This window comes from Phocoena sinus, chromosome 5 (genome assembly GCF_008692025.1).
Source record: "Phocoena sinus isolate mPhoSin1 chromosome 5, mPhoSin1.pri, whole genome shotgun sequence".
Taxonomy (NCBI): domain Eukaryota; kingdom Metazoa; phylum Chordata; class Mammalia; order Artiodactyla; family Phocoenidae; genus Phocoena; species Phocoena sinus.
In genome coordinates this window covers 117,772,896-117,794,343 of record NC_045767.1, presented here as the reverse complement: position 1 = coordinate 117,794,343, position 21,448 = coordinate 117,772,896, and positions in this window count along the sequence as shown.

Here is a 21,448-nt window from a genome sequence, read left to right as displayed (position 1 = left end):
CACTGGGACTGTGGCAACAGTGTGGATGAGGGAGGATAGAGGTGAAAAATTGGGGCCAGTAACTGAATCTCCCAAGTCACCTTCAACCCCATGCAATGACTGCTATGCTCTGTGAGTGGTTAAAAGGGTATTACACACTCACCGGTTGACCTTAAAACCTAACCCCTGGATGAGATGTGACCCAACTGTACATCCACCAGCCGGCGAGCTCTGTGCCCACGATGCTAAGTCAGCCAGGTGAACTTCCAGGGTTGGAGCCTCCTTCTTCTAGGCCCAAGATAACCATACTCACTTGGGTGTTAATTATACTGGGGTCAAAATCTGGATTTATGAAAACCAGAATATTCATTTTACTTTGAAGCAAAATGTTACTGAGAAGAGCTAAATTCAAGTACGTGGCTTGGTCCATTGCAAAAATGAACTTCAAAATACTGCATCTCAGAATTAGACTAACTTTCTCATCCAGTCATGGGCAGTACTGCTTTGTTTACTTTTACCCACAAACAAGCTACCATTTAAGCATTCAACTAAACAGTAAAGCACAAAGCAAGTAAAAATCTGATGAAAAAGAACCTTCACCACACAAGACTATGGTAATATTTTTAGTATATTCAAGGAATCGACTTTATAACTCTTTCCTCATCTTTTATTCTGATAACCAGCAAAATAGCTCACTTAGTGCCTCGTATTCTTAAGATTTTAATGTCACTAGCTCGGAGCTTCTTAGTTTTTTGAGCATCTCTACTGAACACGCTCATGGCGGTTGGTTTTATGTGAAGTCAAGGATTAGTAAAAAATTCAACATATTCAAAAGTTTAATTCTATACTATCTTTAGAGACAATCTATAGTTACATCCGAAACTAGGAATATCACAAGAGGAAGTATCCTGGACTTAGGTAGTACACAATCCTATAAAAGGGAAGATTACAATGTTCTCTTTAAAATGTGTTTCTAATTCCCTCCAATGAGCCCACCTTAGAAAATCCAGGCTTAGATCTTTGCTGCTCCATTCTGATACATCCTAAACCTGGTCCATATGTCTACTGAGGATAGTAGGGTCTGGCAGCATGGCAGATTTACAGAGCAGGTACATTGCTGTGGGCATGTAACCTTGATTTCCCCCCCCACCCCCGCCCCATCCATGATACAGCTTCAAATGTACGTTAATATCAGGGCAGAAACTCTGGCATAGGACATTGCATTGTCCTGGAACGTCAAACTCTCCTAGGAAGCCAATTTTTCTTTAAGAGAATTTCTACAATCTAGATGCATGCCCTGATGTTCTCTTTCCTGGATCTATTATTTCTCACACTCAGTTCTTGTTCTGTTTTCTCTGACATAATGGAAGAAAATTAATGGAACAGAATAAATTAAGAGCCTTGGTGCTTTATCACTTTAACCTCTCAGCAAATTGAATTGATACCTTGGGGAGATCCGAGGTGTTTGCTGATAACTCCTTCAGAGCAAAGGGTTTTTTGCTTGGTTTTATTTACGTTCGTGTTCTATTTATCATAAAGACTCTCATACTGTTATGGTGTGGCATAAACGTAAAGTAAATTTGATCGCTAAAGTTTTAGGGGGAAATGACAACTTTACACTTTCAAATTAAACTGCAATATTTTGTCCTCAAATATCTATAGAACTGACAAATCTGGTCATTTGATTAGAAGGAAGTAGGCTAAAAATCTTTAGGTTTTATTAAAAATTCTAGAGTATTTGTAAAATGGAAAAAAAGGTTGTAGAAATTCTCTTTATGGAGGTGTCTGAAATGGGATTTCTTTTTTTGAGGAGAATTAGGGCTGAAACTAAGGATATTTTCTCAATGTCTGTTGCAAACTGTGTGTGTGTGTGTGTGCGTGTGTGTGTGTGTGTGTGTGTATGTGCGTGTGTGTGTGAAAGAGAGAGAGAGAGTGCGCATAAGAGCACTCCTGCACATTCTATTTTCTCCAGAGCTGAATTAACAATGCTAGCATATTGATTGGAGGCTTTCTATCTAATTTGAGGTCCAAAGCTGTATCAAGGTTAAAAATGATAATTTCCTCAATAAGAAGTAAAAGAGAAATCTTTGTGCTTCAGATTCAAGGAAGTTAATTTTCTCTTACATTTTCTTAATTTTTTTCTGTGTGAGCAATGTGTCAGAAAGGACAAGTTCTGGAGGAATTTCAGGGCAAAAGAGCAGGGCCACTTCTCAACCACTCAAAATTATCAGCGGGGAGGCCCATTTATCATTCACTTACTGTCTTTAGCTTGAAGGAGAAGAGTTCTTGGGGTTGAGCGGGTTGGGGGAGGGTACAGATGGCAAAAGAATGGTGGGACAGACAGAGCTGTGAACTTGTACTGACAAAAACCAGGGCAGATGAGATTCACACGGATGTGAGTTTAGGCTCTCCAACTGCCTCTTAATGTCAAGTTTAAATTTTTTCTGGTTCAATCATGTATTTCTGCAATGTAAAGTATTCCTGCACAGTTGAATACTCCTACCTAGACTAACACCTAGGAATTTTTCAGGTCTAAACTCAGTGCCACTCTCTCCAGGAAACCTTATTTGATCTCTAAATTAGAATTAAAAAAAAATTTTCCTCTCTTAGTAAAATTCCTACTCCTTTTCTTCAGAGAAACATATGTGTAGAAATCCATGTATATGTATAGGAATATAATGTATAATTACATATTAAGATCTCTTACTTGTTAAAAGTTTCTCTCCCATATGGGACCAAATCCTGTAGCAGGGCAGGTACCATATTTGGAAAGAGTGGCACCAGGGGTAGACAGCCGATCCATATTTCCTCAGAGGATAACTCAGTAAATATTGCCTCCTTTTCTCCTACTGGAATTTGTGAGTTTCCTTGTTATCATTTCTAATTAAACTTTGATCGGCATTATTTCTCATCAGTTTAGATTAAGCATTTTGTAGTTCTTCCTTCATTGCCAAGGGGATTTAACATTTAAAGGAGTTCGATAATGAGATGTTTTGCAAAGAAAAAGGTCATTTGATTGTATAAACATTCCATATTCTTCTCAAGGTTAAATTTCTTTTCTCAAGATATTCCCTTGTTTATGGGCTTTTCACTGCTAGGGCCGTGTCCTTTCACAACTGCTGAAACCCACTCGTATTTCAGTAAAGGACATTGTCACCTTCTGCCACTCCCACGATACAGTTGAATGGGATTTGGGGGGATTTGTTTCCCTTTTGCTTGTGGATGGCTACAGGCGGTAACTCTGTCCTTGTAACCTCTAAATGCGCGATCACTGTCAGGCCAGAGCCCTCTAGCTACTGTTCCACCCTTATGCCACATGAAGCCCTGGGAGAAAGAGGACGCAGATTCGTTAGTACCATTTACTCTTTTTTTTTTTTTTTTTTTTGCGGTACGCGGGCCTCTCACTGTTGTGGCCTCTCCCGTTGCGGAGCACAGGCTCCGGACGCGCAGGCTCAGCGGCCATGGCTCACGGGCCCAGCCGCTCCGCGGCATATGGGATCTTCCCGGACCGGGGCACGAACCCGCGTCCCCTGCATCGGCAGGCGGACTCTCAACCACTGCGCCACCAGGGAAGCCCAGTACCACTTACTCTTAAGCCAGAAGATCTCCTGTTAATATGATAAGATACAATGAAATCCACTACCTAGTTTGCTCAACTGATCAGAAAGTTGGGGTTCCCCAATTCAGATGCACGCACTGATACTCTCTCCTGGGAAACAAAACACAGCTGAGTCAACAAAGCCAAAAACTTTGACTTGGCCGTTCTGTCACCTCTGGTGACCATCCAATTTGTCTTTTTCCTCTTATTCACAGGTGTCTCAAATAATTGGGTATCTATTTAAAACGCAGTGGGCTCTAAATACCAGGTGGTATTCAGAGGTCTTCTCACGTTACAAGAAATCTGGATGTCGGTTGTTGCCCACGTTCTCTCAGTGGCTCACAAAGTCAGGACTTTGGGGCTGGGGGTCTCTGTGACTGTCATGGTCCTACCCACATGGCTGTCAGAGGACTACTGTGGCTTCCAGCAGCCTCTTTTCTAACCCACAGGTGCAGGGGCAAGTGGCAGGGGATAAGAGCTCACTCCCACTCTCTTAGCTAGGAGGGAGCTTCCATTACCTCCCCTTACATTTCACTGACCAGAATTGGGTTACATGACTGTTGCAGCTATAAAAAAAATTGATTAATCGGTTGTCCAACCCTTAGAGTAAGTAACAGACAGTGGAGAAGGGAATTGAAAATGGGTTTTGAATAGGTACCGGAGAACCCACGACGGGTCCTAAACGGGGACTCTGTCCAACCCTTTATAATTTGCTTTATTACAGGACTAAAGCTGCATTCTTGGTGGTGACCTGCTCTCATACCTTAGTATGTGCCTCCTCTGCTTGGTGTCATACCTGCCATCTGAACTTTCCTTAAAAAACATTCAGCACAGAATCAGCAAATCACCCATTTATATGGTAGATTAAATGTATAAGCACAGCATATATTATTTTTAAAAGATTATACTTTTCTTATTATTTTCAAATGTTCCGCCTTCCTGAATAGGGTGTTATTTCCCTTTTGCTATGGTAGTATAATTTCTAGAGTAGTAAATGTAGAAGTTTATAGCAGGTTGCAATAATTTGTTATTTATATAAATAAAGTAAGATCAGTAACCTCATGATTTGGGACATTCAAGAGAAAGCTATGGTGAACTTGTCTATATTCATTATTTTTTGAAAAGGCAATATGAGATAGAAGTGCCCCTCACCCACCCAGCCTTTCTAAAGTACACAGTTTAATCAAAATCGCTTCATGCTAGAGATGTTATCGTATACGAGTAACTCACCACTCAATCACAGCATTTTGGGTTTATTCATCAACTCTTAGCACATGACCTGTCACTGAGTTTCTACCTGTGGTATTTTAAGTCACTAGTGCCCTTGAAGGGCAAGTGGATTCACATTTCATTTCACCAAGAATGAAAAGAAAAATGGACAAATGTTTTTGGTAATTGTTGGTAGTTCAGCATGGAATGCTATAAAGTCACCTAATGTACTGAACTTTCACATGAAAGAAAGAAAATAGAATCTACATAATCTTCCTATAATTGTGATTAGGTGCTGAAATTGATGGACCTGAACTATTTAAATTTTTTCATCTGTATATAATTAATAATAAATGAATTCTGCAAGTTGAACAATTTTTTTGAAATTCATTTATTTGATAGTCTTGATTTGACCTCTTTGAAAATACCCTGTATTTTTTTTTGTTTGTTTGCCTTTTGTTTGTTTCTTTGATTGGGCCCTGGCAATTGCTCATGCACAGAAGTTCTTACTGACTCAATGATGCTTTCTCTTTTGCATACAAATGTTCTTTCTAATTTTTTTTTTTTTTTTTTTTGCTGTCATCAAATGTCCATGTGTCATGATCTACAAACACGAAGATGGTGCTCATCCAAAGAGAGTTCAGTGTTAAAATATATAGCAAAGTTAGGACTTCCCTGGTGGTGTAGTGGTTAAGAATCCGCCTGGCAATGCAGGGAACAGGGGTTCGAGCCCTGGTCCGGGAAGATCCCACATGCCGCAGAGCAACTAAGCCCATGAGCCACAACTACTGAGCCTGTGCTCTAGAGCCCGCGAGCCACAACTACTGAGCCCGTGAGCCACAATTACTAAAGCCCGTGTGCCTAGAGCCCGTGCTCCTCAACAAGAGAAGCCACCGCAATGAGAAACCCATGCACCGCAATGAAGAGTAGCCCCTGCTGGCCCCAACTAGAGAAAGCCTGCGTGCAGCAACGAAGACCCAACACAGCCAAAAATAAATTAGTTAATTAAAATATATAGGAAAGTTAATCAAGCATATATTTAAAGATGCGTGTAGTTGTTTTTGTGCTGCATGGTGATTGGGCATAAGTGGTAAGTTACTCATACCATAGCAATGGAGGCTCTATTTAGAGACAGACCCAGCATTTTTATAATCAGTGGTGAGAAGAGGTTGAAAGTGAAAAGAGTGAGAATGGGGAGGTAGTTTGTGGAAAGCCTCTTTCCGATCATAGCCTTAAGAAAAGCTACCTAGCACCTCAAGGTCTTTCCTGTATTGATTTCCCCAGGATTCAGAGGGATCAGCATGTCAGTCTACACTGGAGCTTCTTAAGCACTTAGATGTGGGTGTCCTGTGCTGATCCTGTTGAAAAGAAAAATTGATTAAAGGAGTAAAGTGTCCAACAGCTATCAACAGGTCAAGTAGGAAAAAAACAAAACCAAACTAAAAAAAAAACATTTTCCACTTTTAATTGCTTTGGCATATCACCCCTAAAAGCTGTGGCCATTTGTGTTCTTGTGAGGAAAAGTCAGAAAGTATGTGCTCTTACCTTGCAAGGGCCATGTATTACCAGTCGTAGTGTGGAAAGCACTTCAGAAGCCTAGGTGATCATGATGGTAGATCTCCTAACTACGTATTGTCCTTCTGCATGTTCATGATGGGGGAAGGGAGATGGGTCCTTAAATGTGTTCAGTGACCTTTGGTCCCTCACTGGTCTCAGCTGTGAAGTCGTTGGTCCGGGCTGCTCTCTGGGTGGTGACCACTAAGCTGGAACTGGTCCCATCCCTGGTCATTCTGCTGCTCATCTTCAGCTGCTGTAGCTCATGGTTGTCTCTCTTCATGTGGTCTGGGCCGCAGGTACCCCCTGGCTGACGTGGCCTTACTCGGCTCCCTTCCTGAGCCCCTTCAATTTGACACTGGTTTTGATATTCCATCTCAACCCGTTGCTCTTGTAGATTGAATGGCAGAACCTCTGGTTATAACTCAGCTTTTGTTCACATCTCCCTCTGTATCCAAAGGGCATGTGCAAACTTCTGGGTCTCATCTTACTCAAGACAGCTAAAATTCAGCCTTCCCTCTGCCAGATCGACCCCCCCACCAATACTGCTGCAAAGATGCAAGGCACTCTCCTTCTAGAATCCTACATGTGACAAAGAACCAAGCTCTCTACCTTCTGTGTTCCCATAGGTTTATCTATCACATTTTCCCCAAGCAAGAATAAAGACTGAAGACAGAAGAACACACACACACATCTCATCCCCTGCCTCGCCTTCCTCAAGCCCCTTATTTTGCTACAATTCCTTTAATGCTGAAAGAAGTTAATTTTTATTTGTCTTTTCTATTCTCCTAGGAACTCCTTGCATACCCTTGGGCCAGGAAGGAGGGCTTTTGGGATCCCTAATACCTTAGCCATACTGGAGGATGGGGGAATGATAGAGAAAGACGAGTTGACCAGTAAATAACTCTACGCTGGAAGGTATTTAAAAAAATAGTCCACCTACTTAACAATCCCCCTGTAATAAAACTTCCCCATTTTTCAGTGGATATTTACTCTTATTTAGGGGTCACTTCTCCCTTTTCCCAAAATGCAAGAGCTTAATCTTTGCTTGAATCTACTTTCCGATTTTCCCCAGCCCCCAGAGCCTCCGAGGGTGACTGGGTGAATCTGGGGCTGGTCACGTCCTATGTCTAGGGACAGATCTTAGACCCAAGGAAACCCATGCTTTCCCAATACTGGTGCTTCAGGGATCCTGGCCATGTGGGCAGGTAGAGTTTCCCTTGAACAAAGATGAGTCTCAGGGGATCTTGCTTAGCTGGAGAAGCAATGTATCCCCAGTTCAAAGATAGCAGGCTATATGGGACACTGTCTCCAAACCCAAATTTACCTCCATGGTCTCTTTGGCCTTGATTCTGTGACCCAGAAGGGAAACAAATGACAGCTGAGTGAACCTCCCTGAGACTAGAATGTCTCCACTCTCTCTCTTTGTGCACTTCTCAAGCCAACCTTTGCTTCGTATTTACCAGCTCTGGAAACACTTATTGGCTTAAATATAGGTATGGAGTCTGCTCTCTTTCTCTGAAGCATAATTTTTAAAAACATCCTGGGCCCTGGTTGCTAGAATAAGGCTTCCTTCTCCTAAATGAGGTTCAGTCCTTTGAAAGAGAAACGGCCTTACTTGCCTTCCCCTTCCTTTCTTTAATCTGCTAATTATCTGTAGTTGCCTGCATACAAAATTTTTCTTCATCGTGCTGGCATCAAGAAGCTTCAACTCTCAAGTTCTCCTCTGGGTACTTGTTACCTGTCAGCGGTGTAAATATGTGATTCCCACAGGGGCTTAAGCATCCCAGATGGGTGCCGTCATGCAGCCAACTTGCAGATTTTTCCACTCAGATGTGGAAAGAAAATGTAGCTTATTTAGTCAGTCTGCTTTTCCTCAGAAGGCTAAACTTTGTGTGATGCAATCATTTAAACAGCCCTTTTAGATAGTACTCCTATCTAAAACAAACTAAAAATAAAAATGCACGTTTCCTTGTATTTCCACATAGCTCCTGTCCAAGAGGGCATCTGTGTGTTTGGTGGGGTGAGATACCTAGAGAAGGGAGGGGAGATGGCGTGCTTGGATCCATAGGGTGCTTTACAAATAATAAATGTAGTAGCAATAAATACAAAACTTATAATACACATACGTAATACTTAATGTAATGCATTGATACACAATAGATTTAGCTATCTAGATCTATGTATTTTTTCATCCATCCGTCCATCCATCCATCCATCCATATAGACAATGCTTTATGTTGTTTATAAAGCACTTAAAGAATGTCTTGGCAGGGGATGCTTCCTGGCCTTGCATCCACCCAGGGCTGACAGTCCCATGTCTGGGGGCCTCCAGGTGTTTGCTGCTGCAGCCTGAGGCTGGTATGTCCCAGCCCCGTTTGTTTTCCTACTCAGCTTGGTCAGGCCTCAGCATCTTTCCTGCTTTTGCTCCTCAATGGTTCTGTAGACTATCCTGCCCCTGCCTGCCCCTCGTCCCCAACAGATCCCTGTGAACAAGACGGAGCATAAGCTGGGCTGTTTCTTCCATTTCCAGTCAAGATTTCCGTGACATAATAACTGCTTCCTCTCCTGGGGCATCAGTGGCCTGAATCCTGAATGCTTGGTTCGCTAAAGGATTTAGAAAACACGAAATTCCTTCAAGCCAATTGCCTGACTGCAAAACCCCTATTTTGAATATGAGAAAATGAAAATAAATTCTTTAATTCTCTCTCCGTTCTTAACATAATAACCTTAATGTCTTCTCCCCACTTCCAGCAGGCGGTTGGGCGCCTCAGGCAAGCTAGAGACAAAGTCCTGCGTGCAGAAACACAAGAGAGGAAAATACATTAATAACTTTTTTTTGGCGGTATACATTAATAATTTTAAGGCTAATTACTTAAGTATGCAGAGTGTTCAGTAGTGAATAAAACGGAGCAATCTCTGTTTCATGGAGGTTATAGCCTGGCGAGGGAAACAGATACTATATAAATATGTGTATACTGCTAGTTTGTGGTTCATGCTTTGAAGGAAAGCAGCTGGTAGAGAGAATGACCGGTTGACAGTGGTGGGAAGTGCAGGTTAGACAGTGGCATCAGGAAAGGCCTCTCTGAGAAAGTGACAGAGGCCTGAGGATGAACAGACATTGGTCAGGTACAGCACAGGGGAAGAGCGTTCCAGGCTGAGGGAACATGTGGGATGGTCTAAGGTGAGAGGGTGAGAAAAGACCAGCAGTGGCTTCCTTCCCATCTCACTCAGGACAGAGGCCACGTCGTGCTCTCATCCACAGCACTCTGCCATGCGTAATTCCCCATGACCTTTCCAACCTAGTGCTATGGTGTCCTTTTCTCTCTCTGACCTCACCCCTTACTTCCTTCCTCTTCACTCCCTCTGAAAGAGCCACATTTGTCCCCTCCCATTCCTCAAACACGCCAGGCAAGTTTCTACCTCAGGGCCTTTGCACCTGCCATTCCCTGGCTGAAGGTTCTACTGCCAGGGAGCTGCAGGGATCACGTCTCACTTTCTTCTGGTTTTTTACTCACAAACCTCTCTGTAACACCTGCCGTGGTCACCTTAATTAAAACCGCAGCTCCTCCTACACTTTATGTCACTCTCCCCTGCTTTTAGTGTTCTTCTTAACACCATCATCTAACGAACTGTATGTATTTTATCTATCTATCTATCTATATACTTATTTACTTTGGCCACGCTGCATGGCTTGTGGGATCTTTATTCCCCGACCAGGGATCAAACCCTGGCCCTTGGCAGTGAAAGCGCAGAGTCCTAACCACTGGACTACCAGGAAATTCCCTAATGAACTGTATATTTTATTCATGTATCTTATTTATTGTCTGTCCCCCTTGTAATGTAATCTATGAGGGCAGGAATATTTGTCAGTTTTATTTGCTACTGTATCTTAGCAGTTAGAATATTGCCTGGCACGTAGTAAGCATTCAATACACGTTTGTTGAATGAATAAACGAGTGGTTGGCACTCTGTTTTTTGGTGCACTTGGTTTGTCTTCTTCCTTGCCTCATGGTATTTGCTCTAATTCATCCCCCAGTGCTCTCTTATGGGCTTAACCCACTCTGCATCATCTCCAGTTCTTTGCTTCTGATTTCCCAACATCTCCTGGGTTTTTACATGGTGAGTCAAATTCTGTTCCTTCCTTCTTGCCTTTAATGATTATTTGTGGGGTACCTGATATCGAGCAGGACGCTGTGGGGCTCAAAAGCCTTCCTGTGTCCTCCATTTCTTGATTATAGGAAATAGGCTTCATTCAGCCTCCATGACCTTCCCTGAGTTCCAAAGGGCCAGTTCAAATAGATGCTAATTAGGGAAGGGAGGGGATGTGGAGACAAGGGAGGAACAGTTAAAAGAAACAACAGTGCAGCCTTGGGGCAGGGTCCTGGTTCCCCTGCAGGGATACACATAACAATATCTTTGAGCAGTTTTGCAGATACTGAAACCTGCACCAGGTGGGAGAAATTAATGGTATGCTGCCCACAAGCACGTAGACTTGAGACCAGTTGGAACCAGAAGTTTGATGATGCCACCAATCTCCCACTTACCTCCCCACCAACCAATCAGAAGAATGTCCACGAGCATTTCACGCCCTCTTTGAACCATTACTGTAAAACTTCTCACTACTCCCTCCAGGTTAGGACACACAGTTTTGAGGGTATTAGCCCACTGTGGCCCCATTTGCCTGGCAAAGCAATAAAGCTATTCTTTTCTTCTTCACCTAAAACTCTGTCTCTGAGAATTAATTCAGTGTCAGGGTACAGAAACCGGATTCAGCTTCACACCTACTATGTACCAGGCACTGTTCTGGACACTGGGGACATGATGATGACGAAGACAGTATCTCCGTCTTCACAAGCTTAGACTTTAAGCCATGTTTTTTCCCCACAGATTCTGTTTTGTGACAAACACATCACCCCTGACTCTGCTGCCTCTACCTGCTATAGGGCAGCTGTAAGGGCAGTGGTCAGCCTGGCTGGGCATTCACTACTGAAGTCACCAAATGTGGTACCACAGAGTAGGATGTAGGAGCCAGAAATGAGAGATGAGCCTGTCTGGTGCAAATCTTGCAGAGAGAGGCAGAGATGCTTGGGCAGCTCCATCCCAAGGAATTACTCTGCTGTGAGGGGGCAGTGAGGTGAAGTCCCTAGTTGTAGATAAACACAAACTGGCCATCCAATTTCCCACTGCTGTTTCACTTCCTCTTTACATGATCAGGAAGATAATTTATTCTGAATTTTTTCTTAGATAAATTAGGATGGCCACTGAGGAAGAATGGCTACATCTGTGTAGACCGTAAAGAGCAATGAAGCATTGTCATCCCAATTCCCATAAGCACATGGTTTTACAAAACTTGATTGCTCACAGGACACGCCATTTGAAACACACATATTGTACACTCTAAATGACACACTTCCGACGTGGCAAACGCCAACAGAAGGTTAACAGAAAAATCTGACAGGTACCCTTAACCGGCACCAATGCCTTTCTCTCAGGGGGACAGGGGGAGTCCTTATATATCACAATAATTCCTATGAATGAAATTGGAGGTATAGTATTGTATACATTCAAGATATTGAAAGATAGCTGAAAGTATTCTAGGGATGATTAATTTTTATTAGCATACTATAGTGTAAGCTGATAAGTTAGAGTGTCCCTGGAGAAAGAGAACAAGGAATGGCTTAGGAATGGCCTAAGCCATTTAGTGATCTAAGCCTGGGCACAAGGCTTGCCCTTGAACAAGTCTCAGTAATTAATGATCTTAAGGGAAGGGAGGGAATGCAGAAACAAGGGAGAAGCAGTGGAGAAACAATAGCGCAGCAATGGGGGCAGGGTTCTGGTTCCTCAAGGGATGTACATAATAACATGTCTTTGAGTTTTGCAGGAACTAATGTCCCTAACCAGGTGGAGGATGGAATGATGGTGTTGACTCCTGACTTTAATCAACTACAGGTTGGACACTCTGGGCCTTTGCCCGGATTCTATGCTGAATTCTCCTCTGCTCAAGCCCCCTCACGAATATGCATGGACCCTGAGCTTAAAACTTCCCCAATTTTGCTGTTCAGGGAGACGCTGCTTTGGGAAAGATCCCAGGTGTTCTCCTTACTTGCTGCAAACGGTCAACTTTCTCCCAGTCTTTGGCTTGGTTGTGTCTATTGGCCTGACACCCACCAAGAGGGTGAACGCAGTTTTGGGGTAACAATAGCTCATGAAAAAGGATTAGAACCTTTATTTATATAGTACTTTATATAGTATCACTTTATTATATAGTTATTCAGCCATTACATGTTAATGAATGTTCAGTGTTTCAACACGTAACTGAATCCTAGTAGCTAATGTTATTTTGATAGTTTAGGTTGGACCACATAAAATTCTTATCTAATAAATGTCAGGTGTTTTACAATAATAATATCAAACTTTAGAGTAATTATAAATAGAGAACCACAGACCTTTTTTAGGTCTATTTGACAAAACTGACTCCCATCACACTGCCTGTTACAGTTTTATAAGTGTAAGCTCCTCCAGGGTAGGGACAAGATTTTATTCATCGTATTTGGGCTCAAACAATGAGAAAGCACCACCATGTAGACCCCACATGTAGAAGGTAAGCAATAAGGGTAGAATTAACCAAAGAGCTGGCATGTAAACTGGCAGGCTTAGAGAAACACAATTCACATGAAAGGTGGCAATAGGCGTGGACTCTGGAGCCAGACAGCCTGGGTTCAAATCCCAACTTTCTTACTTGACTTTGAGTCTCAGTTCCCTGCTCTAAGAAATGCAGGTAATGATGCCTAAAGCTCAGCTTCTCTGTACAATGGCGCTTAATCGAATCGCAGAGACAGTTTCTTTCTTTCTTTTTTTTTTAAAAATTAATTAATTAATCAATTTTTGGCTGCGTTTGGGTCTTCCTTTCTGTGCGCGGTCTTTAGTTGCAGTGAGCGGGGGCTACTCTTCGTTGCGGTGCACGGGCTTCTCATTGCAGTGGCTTCTCTTGTCGCGGAGCATGGGCTCTAGGCCTGCGGGCTTCAGTAGTTGTGGCTCACAGGCTCTAGAGCACAGGCTTAGTAGTTGTGGTGCGTGGCTTAGTTGCTCCACGGCATGTGGGATCTTCCCAGACCAGGGCTCGAACTTGTGTTCCCTGCATTGGCAGGCGGATTCGTAACCACTGCACCACCAGGGAAGCCTGGAGACAGAGTTTGGGGTGAAGTAAAAGAGGATAGCTTTTTTACTTTGCCAGGCAAAGGGGGACACAGTGGGCTCCTGTGACGAAAAACTATGTGTCCCAACCCAAGAGAATCTGATGAGGAGTTTTATAACAATACTTCCCGAGGGCGGGGTTGCTGACAAGATGAGGGTGTGTGCAGGGTCTCAGGTGGTCCGTCTCCTAATCTTGATGGGCTTCTCTGGTCCCTGTAATCTGGCCTCAGGTGGTTTCTTAGCTGCTCCTCCCTTGATTAGCAACTGTTCGAATCTGCCCTTTGGAACTCAGGGAAGGTCATGGAGGCTGGCGCCTTGCCTACAAGAAACGGGGGACAAGAAAAAGAGGCCTCTGTGCCCAAGAGCTCCACAGGGCTCTGCTTGGTTTCAATAATAATAACACCTACCTCACAGGGTGGTGGTGACGATTAAATGAGTTAATTAAAACATGGAAAGCATGTAGAATGGTCTCTGGTACATGGGATGGACACAATAATATTGTTGCAGGAAGGGGAACCCCTTCCAGGGCCCACAAGTGGGCTCTTGTCTAACACTCAGAAATGAATTGTCTGAGGAGACTCAGGTGCTGACAAAACAAGAGACTTTATTGGGAAGGGGCACCCGGGCGGAGAGCAGCAGGGTAAGGGAAGCCAGGAGAACTGCTCTGTCATGTGGCTCGCAGCCTTGGGTTTTATGGTGATAGGATTCGTTTCCGGGTTGTCTCTGGCCAATCACTCTGACTCAGGGTCCTTCCTGGTGGTGTGCGCATCACTCAGCCAAGATGGATTCCAGCAAGAAGGATTCTGGGAGGTTGGTAGGACATATGGACTGGCGTCTCCTCTCTCCTTTTGACCTTTCCCGAATTCTTCCATTGGTGGTAGCTTGTCAGTTCTGCCTTCCTTACCAGGAGCTCCTGTTGTAAGATAACTCATGCAAGTGGTTACTACTGTACCTGACCAGGGCGGGCGGTGTAGGTTAACGGTTCCCCTAACAATATTAGCTACTATTACGTAAGATAAGCCCACATACTCAAAGAAGAAATATAAAGCATAGGACTAATAAGCACGTTTCCACCCCTTCCCCCTACACATCTTTTTCCGGACACATGCACACATACACATCTTTGCACATACATAAACTACTCATAAAAATGAAAAGAGAAGAGCTTCCTTCACAGGATACCAGGAAAAAGCCTTAATTCTCTCCTGGGGATCCGGATGCCCTTTTAAGTGAACCCAACTTGCCCTTGTGAGCCTGAGCTGGGATTACTTAAAAGGCTTTGCAAGGCCTCCGAGCTCCATCCCTGGACTGGTTCCAGGTCATTTTCTATCTGCCAGGAGTGCTAATCCTTGTTCTTGGTGTGATTAGATCATCATCTTTTCAGATAATAATTTTTGTGGCTTGCTCCCTGCATCTTTTCTTTAACAATGCCCCATGACAATCTCTCTCTCTCTGTCTTTCTCCCTCTGCTGCCCCATACAAGCTGACCCTAGACTCTCAGCTCTGCTTGCTTCAGTGGCTAGGGGTGGTGGTGGGGTGGCGGCAGGGTTGGAGGTGTGGTTAGAATGGAAAGCGCTAGTAACCTGCAAAGTGTCTTGACTTTCTTTGCTCAGAATCTAAGCCTGCAAGATAATTAGAAGTTTTGTAAAGTTGCTAGAAAGGTAAAGTGAATGTGTGCGGGTGAAATGGTTTAGAAGAAACACAAGGGGAGAAAGATTTCCTGCAGTTTTTTGAAAGGTTCTATTGGATTGTGACAGGGTTTGCAATCTGAAGGTTTTACCAGTAAAAGAGAGCTGAACATTGCTCCCTGACAAAAATGCCAGCATGTGACGTGATTCCAGGAGGAATGGCTACACAGTATGCTGGGAAGCTGGAATCACAGGTACCTCATTAAAGATTTCCACACGCAAAGCTCGGGTTGGAAGTGACAAAGAGCTGGCAGAAGGCAGACACGTGGAGAAAGGTTATGGGATTCTCCAAGTGATCTATGTAGACAGTAGAGTAGAATCCATGTGCCCCTGCCGTAGGCTTTGGTGATGCAGAAAGCTCTGGAACGGCAACAAAATGCCTGTGCATGGAGAATCTCTAAGAAATGACATACAGTTTCCCACCTGTCTGATGGGATGGGGCTCAAAATAGAAATTAATTTGATATATTCAAAATAAGGAGGCCTGATGGCTCTGGCAGGGGTTTTTTTTTTTTTTTTTTTTTTTTTTTTTTTTTTTTTTTTTATGCGTTACGCGGGCCTCTCACTGTTGTGGCCTCTCCCGTTGCGGAGGACAGGCTCCGGACGCGCAGGCTCAGCGGCCATGGCTCACGGGCCCAGCCGCTCCGCGGCATGTGGGATCCTCCCAGACCGGGGCACGAACCCGTGTCCCCTGCATCGGCAGGCGGACTCTCAACCACTGCGCCACCAGGGAAGCCCTGGCAGGGGTTTTTACCTTGCCGTGTCTTTACCTTTTCTTCTGCTACCAAAACCCTGGCCCCCTTTAAAGGGATTATATCTTCTCCATTTGAGGACGCTTGATGAAATTGTTGATCAAATCTTCCTATAGCAAAGCAGGGAGGGCACAAGGTCCACATTAGACCAGTTAGACTCCCCCTCTTAGGACTTTGATTCTTGAGAAGAGTGATACAAGTACCATGAACTGTTGGATCTGATTGATCTGTTTTAGAAGCCATTAGTTCCAGCCAACTAGAAGGGTTGCCCTGGGTTCTGCCCCTCACAAGTTTCGTGCTTCAGGTTTACCGTGAATTCTGAGAATCTTCCTCTTCAGTTTAGAAAGGCTTTTAGTAGAAATACAAAGTTAGGAAGAATTGGCATTTGAGGTTCCAACTCCTAAAACTAACAGTTCTCCTAAGTGTTATACCGTCCCACTGTACATGGCTTTGGATTGAGGAAGGTGATGAATTGCAGCTGTAGTCGGCCTTGACTCTTTGCCAAGATATGCATTTTGGCATCTCCTTTATTTTCACACACTGACTCTTCTTTTCCCTGCATCAGCCCAAGTGATTGATTCTTTCCACTCCCCTTCTCTCAGAATCTGCTTTACTGGGAGGAGGACCAGAGAGGTGGCCAGCTGACTCCCAAACTCCTGATCAGTTAGAGGATGACGGAGTATCATTTTCAGTATGTCGCAAGATGAGATTTACTTACTTCATTAATATCCAGTTTTCAAAACATTAGCAGGAACCAATCTTGTTCCCATCAGTGGCTGATATCAAGAGCTGGATTAAGTTTTGTCCCCAAACTAAAGTGTTTTAAAAATGATTTTTCTTTTACCCTTTGGTGTCATTTCCTTTTATTTGAGTTGTAGCTTTTGTTGGCTATACAAATGCCATGATAAAATTTTCATTTTACTGAAAATTATTCATCTTAAAATATCAGTGAATTCACAATTGCAACCCAATTTTTAATATCTTCATTTATTTTTTTGTCAAAAATTTACTTTGAATATATATCAGTGTTGTTTTGAATCATTCAATAATAAATTTAACTTTATACTTGTTAGATGCATATTTTCTTGATTTTGAGTGTTTCCATTCCTCCTTTTTGGCAATTTAATCATTAATATTTTAATTTGATTGTGGTGGTAAATATAACTACGTTTTTGTCAAAAACCATTCTTTGTACACCACAAAGAATGAATTTTACTGTATATAAATTTTTTAAAAATGCAAAAAAGCAGGTTTTTTACTTTCCAGTCTCTTGCACAAAATTATAAAATAAGGAGATAAAAATAAACTCAATTTTTTGTGTAAGCCCTCAATATTCATAGTGGGCAAGCAAGAATATAGATTATTTAGTTACATAGATGTACACATAGATCTTGACACTCAAAGTGCTAAATTCATAAATCTATGTCAACCATTTGAAGTATAAACGGATGAAGGGAGAAAGTGAATTTTAAAAACATTAATTTCTGATAAGGCTCTAGGGCAAAAATTTGTGAAAGTAAAGAGTAAGAATAACCCATACAAAGATACAAGGCACTATCAAAAAATATCTATGCATAGTGAGAGAGCAAATCTTTGCATTTGGTTTTATAGGACTGTCTTTGTTTCCAGTTCTGGTTTACCACTGCTCCTGAAATAAGTTGAAAAAAAGTAGGCATTTAAAAGCTCAGGTACCAGGCTTCCGTGGTGGCGCAGTGGTTGAGTGTCCGCCTGTCGATGCAGGGGACACGGGTTCGTGCCCTGGTTCGCGAAAATCCCACATGCCGCGGAGCGGCTGGGCCCGTGAGCCATGGCCGCTGAGCCTGCGCGTCCGGAGCCTGTGCTCCGCAACGGGAGAGGCTACAACAGTGAGAGACCCGCGTACCGCAAAAAAAAAAAAAAAAAAAAAGAAGAGAGATGGGAAAACCTCCTGGGCAGATAAAAATAATAGCCCTGAGTCCACTAAAATGTCAATCATTTTTGTCGTAAACACAGCCAGAGTTTAGTCAGAATCCTAATATTTTGTTAATAAATATATTCTTAAAGATACTTTTATCTGTGTTTATTAGGTATAAGTTTAAAGTAAGACTTTTGTTTAAAAATATCACACTAATGTAGAATAATTATTTTTCAAATTAGTTTTGTTGAAGGTTACACTCTTCTTTAAAGCATTCTGCAAATATTTAAAAGATTTCTGAAATCTTTTATAAAAATGCTTTCAGAATCAGTTTGTGAATTGCACAAGAAAATTATTCTCATTACTTCATAACAACATGTTAAATTTTAATGCCTGTAGTCAAATTAGCATTTGTCTTAAGAGAAGAAGACTGAAAGTTATTAAGTATATAGCGACAGTGAAATAATTTCAGAAGTCTTTAGGGATCAGACCACTGCCAAATTAACAAACAATAATATTTCACTCTGCAACGGCAGACTAGTCTATAAAATGGAACGCTGGATGTGGAGAAAGCAGTGGCAATAAATCCTTAAAACAAAAGTATGCTGTTTGGCATGCATTTAAAAATAAAATTCAAAAAAATTAATAAATAAAAATAAAATTCATGGCTGCTTTGGAACTGCCAAAAGATTTATTTCCAGTTTTGTTTCATAATATACATTTTGATTATATGACGATGCAGTTGGATCTATCTTCAGCAGTAAATATACATATCTACAGTAGATATATATAAATATACATATATATATAAAGGATCATAGTACAAAAATATGTGATTATAATGAAAAGTGTGGCCTCTGATCATTCTGTGTGATTGACTGAGAGCTAATTATGTCCTAGTCACCATTTCATCCCACTACAGTCTTTGTATAGGCAAGGATCACTTCTATTTATTTTACTAGAGACCTAAAGGCACCAGGTCTGAAAAGGTTGTTTCCACCCCTCCTGAAACTTTCAGGGACTTGTTTTTGTATCTTTGCAAATCAGCTTGGGAGCACCTTCAAGGGAGATTTTGTTGCGTTTTGTTTTTGATTTTTCCAAGAGGGCTGCTTGGGTTCTGAGGTGGAGAGAGAAAAGGGTCATTGCAAAGGAAAGGTGTGACTTTGGGTCAATCCACCACCACCACTGAAACCACCAGTGGCACCAGCACCACCGCGAGTCAGCTCAGGCCTCCTCGGCCTCTAATTATGAGAGTAACAGAAGTATGCTCTCCTGAGCACAGTGAAGAAAAATATAGACTTTCTCTAGATCTCCTCAGAGGGGTAACAATTCTCTTAAGAATTTTGGAAGGATGAGTAAGGCTCAGCGGGAGAGCAGAGGAGAGTGGGGAGAAAAGATCTCCAGGCCAAGGTGATGCTGTGTAAAATGTTCAGGAACTGGAAGGAGTTCACTGTGGACCAAGACCAGTGGCTTCAGGCCATGAAGCGTCCTGGTTTAGGAATTTGGACTTTATGAGATCTGAGGTCCATTTCAAATCGAGAAGCGATATGAGCAGGCTGCAGTTTGGAAGCATCAGTCTTTCTGCAGCTAGAGGAGGGATGCAGGCGGATGTGGTTAGAATCTCCAGTATTTTCCATGTGAGAATAGATGAAAGAAGTGACCTTATGCAGGGGTGGTGAGAATGGAAAAGCGAGGAGACACGTAGGAGCTATTACTGATAACTTATGATCTGCTGGATGTGAGGATCGAAAGGGAGGCATACTTCCTGCTGCACCCGAAAGATCATTGCAACAAGTAATTACGATGATCCACTCACCTGGTTTAAAGTGCTTTCGTTGACTTCCCAGTGTTTTCAGACAAAGACAAAATTCCTTACCTAGTCATCTTTGCATCTCTAGTACTGAATATCTAGTAGACACAATACGTACATATATTCTTCATCTCCTCTCCTTCTCCCTGTTCTATGAACATGTGCCATTTAAATTGATATTCCCCTGAGGGTGGAGAGAGATTTTAAAGGAGAAAAACTGAGGTTAATGTCAGTGGCAGAATTGGCAAGAGCTCTGGGGACTCGCAGGGACAACCCTGATACACGTCTTCTCCAAATAAGATAGTTAGGGTAAAATTCTCAATAACCTATGTTATAATATAAATATAAAGATTATGATTATGCTCTTTTGCACATTTTACATTTGCTGAGTTGGTCCTTGGTCTTTGGTAGAATATTAATCAATGTTTTTAGGGTGAGAGATATGAATGTTCTAATCTCAGCGTGACCACAAGCTCAGACTATTTATTAATTTTAAAGGATTTTTTTCATATAAGCGAAACCCAGGGGTATTTTTAAGTGTAGAATTTTGACAAGGCCATCTGATACATTCCTATAAATGAATGCCTTGAGGCCTTTTCTGAACATAGTTAACCCAGTTAGGATAAACATTCTTAAAATTATCCTACATCAAATAAATATTGACATACATTTTAAGGTCATTTGATATAAGACCAGAATGTTAACAGGAGGCTAGATTTGATGCATTTTTTTAAACCAGTAAGTGACATTGAAATTCACTGCATTTATTTTAGAGTATAAACCTTAAATATTAAGAAATCATTTTGAATTTCTGTATCTCCTGTCACACCCTAAGCGGCTGGTAAATGTATACAGGCTATTCACATACGATGCTCGTAAAATGTTCTTCATATCCCATTGTTTTCTAGAATGCTCAGAAACTAAAGGACCTGAGATGATAAAATAGAAGATTCTTTTAAGCTATTATTTATCTCTTCATATTTCATTTTTTCCTTTCTGGGCTATGCTTCATAGGTAATAAAGGAAACAAAAAAAATGAGAATTGGGTCTGGGAGGACAAAATTTGAGAGGAAAAATAGTTTCTGTTATTGAGATAGATGATGGATTTATAGAGGCAGGACAAAATGTTATCATTCTCCTAATGAATATTTTTGTTCCAGTTCAAAACATGTATATGTTTCAGGATTTGTGTGTGAAGGGGTATCCATTATAAGGAGAAATATTTCTTCTTGGGAGCCAAATAGCTGGGAACATATCTCATTTCACTATAAAAGACACATATTTTGTTGATAAGAGAATTGATGATGTCTTCAAATCCCACAGAGTAGCCTCTTAATTTCTAGGTCCCAAGGAACAATTCCAAATTCCCCAACCACCTCAGATCAGGCTTTGAGCAAAAATTGATTCTAAGAAGTTACTATGTTTCCCAATTTTGGTTGCTTGTGTGTGTGTGTGTGTGTGTGTGTGTATGTGTGTGTGTTGGAAGGGAAGTTGCTAAAATAATAATTATGTGCAATTGTGGAGAAGGGCAGAAGTGGGTCTTGCATCTTGATTTTTAAAAATGAAATCATTAAGGCGATACCTTTATAAGACGATGCACTATGTTTCCAGGTCCATGCATGGTCACTCCTGGAACACTTGGTCTCTCTCTCATCACCTTGAGTTATCATTGCTCTCCCAAAATCAAGCATTGGCAGTGTCTTTCCATCTCTCCCTCTCTTATTCCTGTTTAAAGGAATGTCTGAAAACCAAAATACCAGGTTAAAGA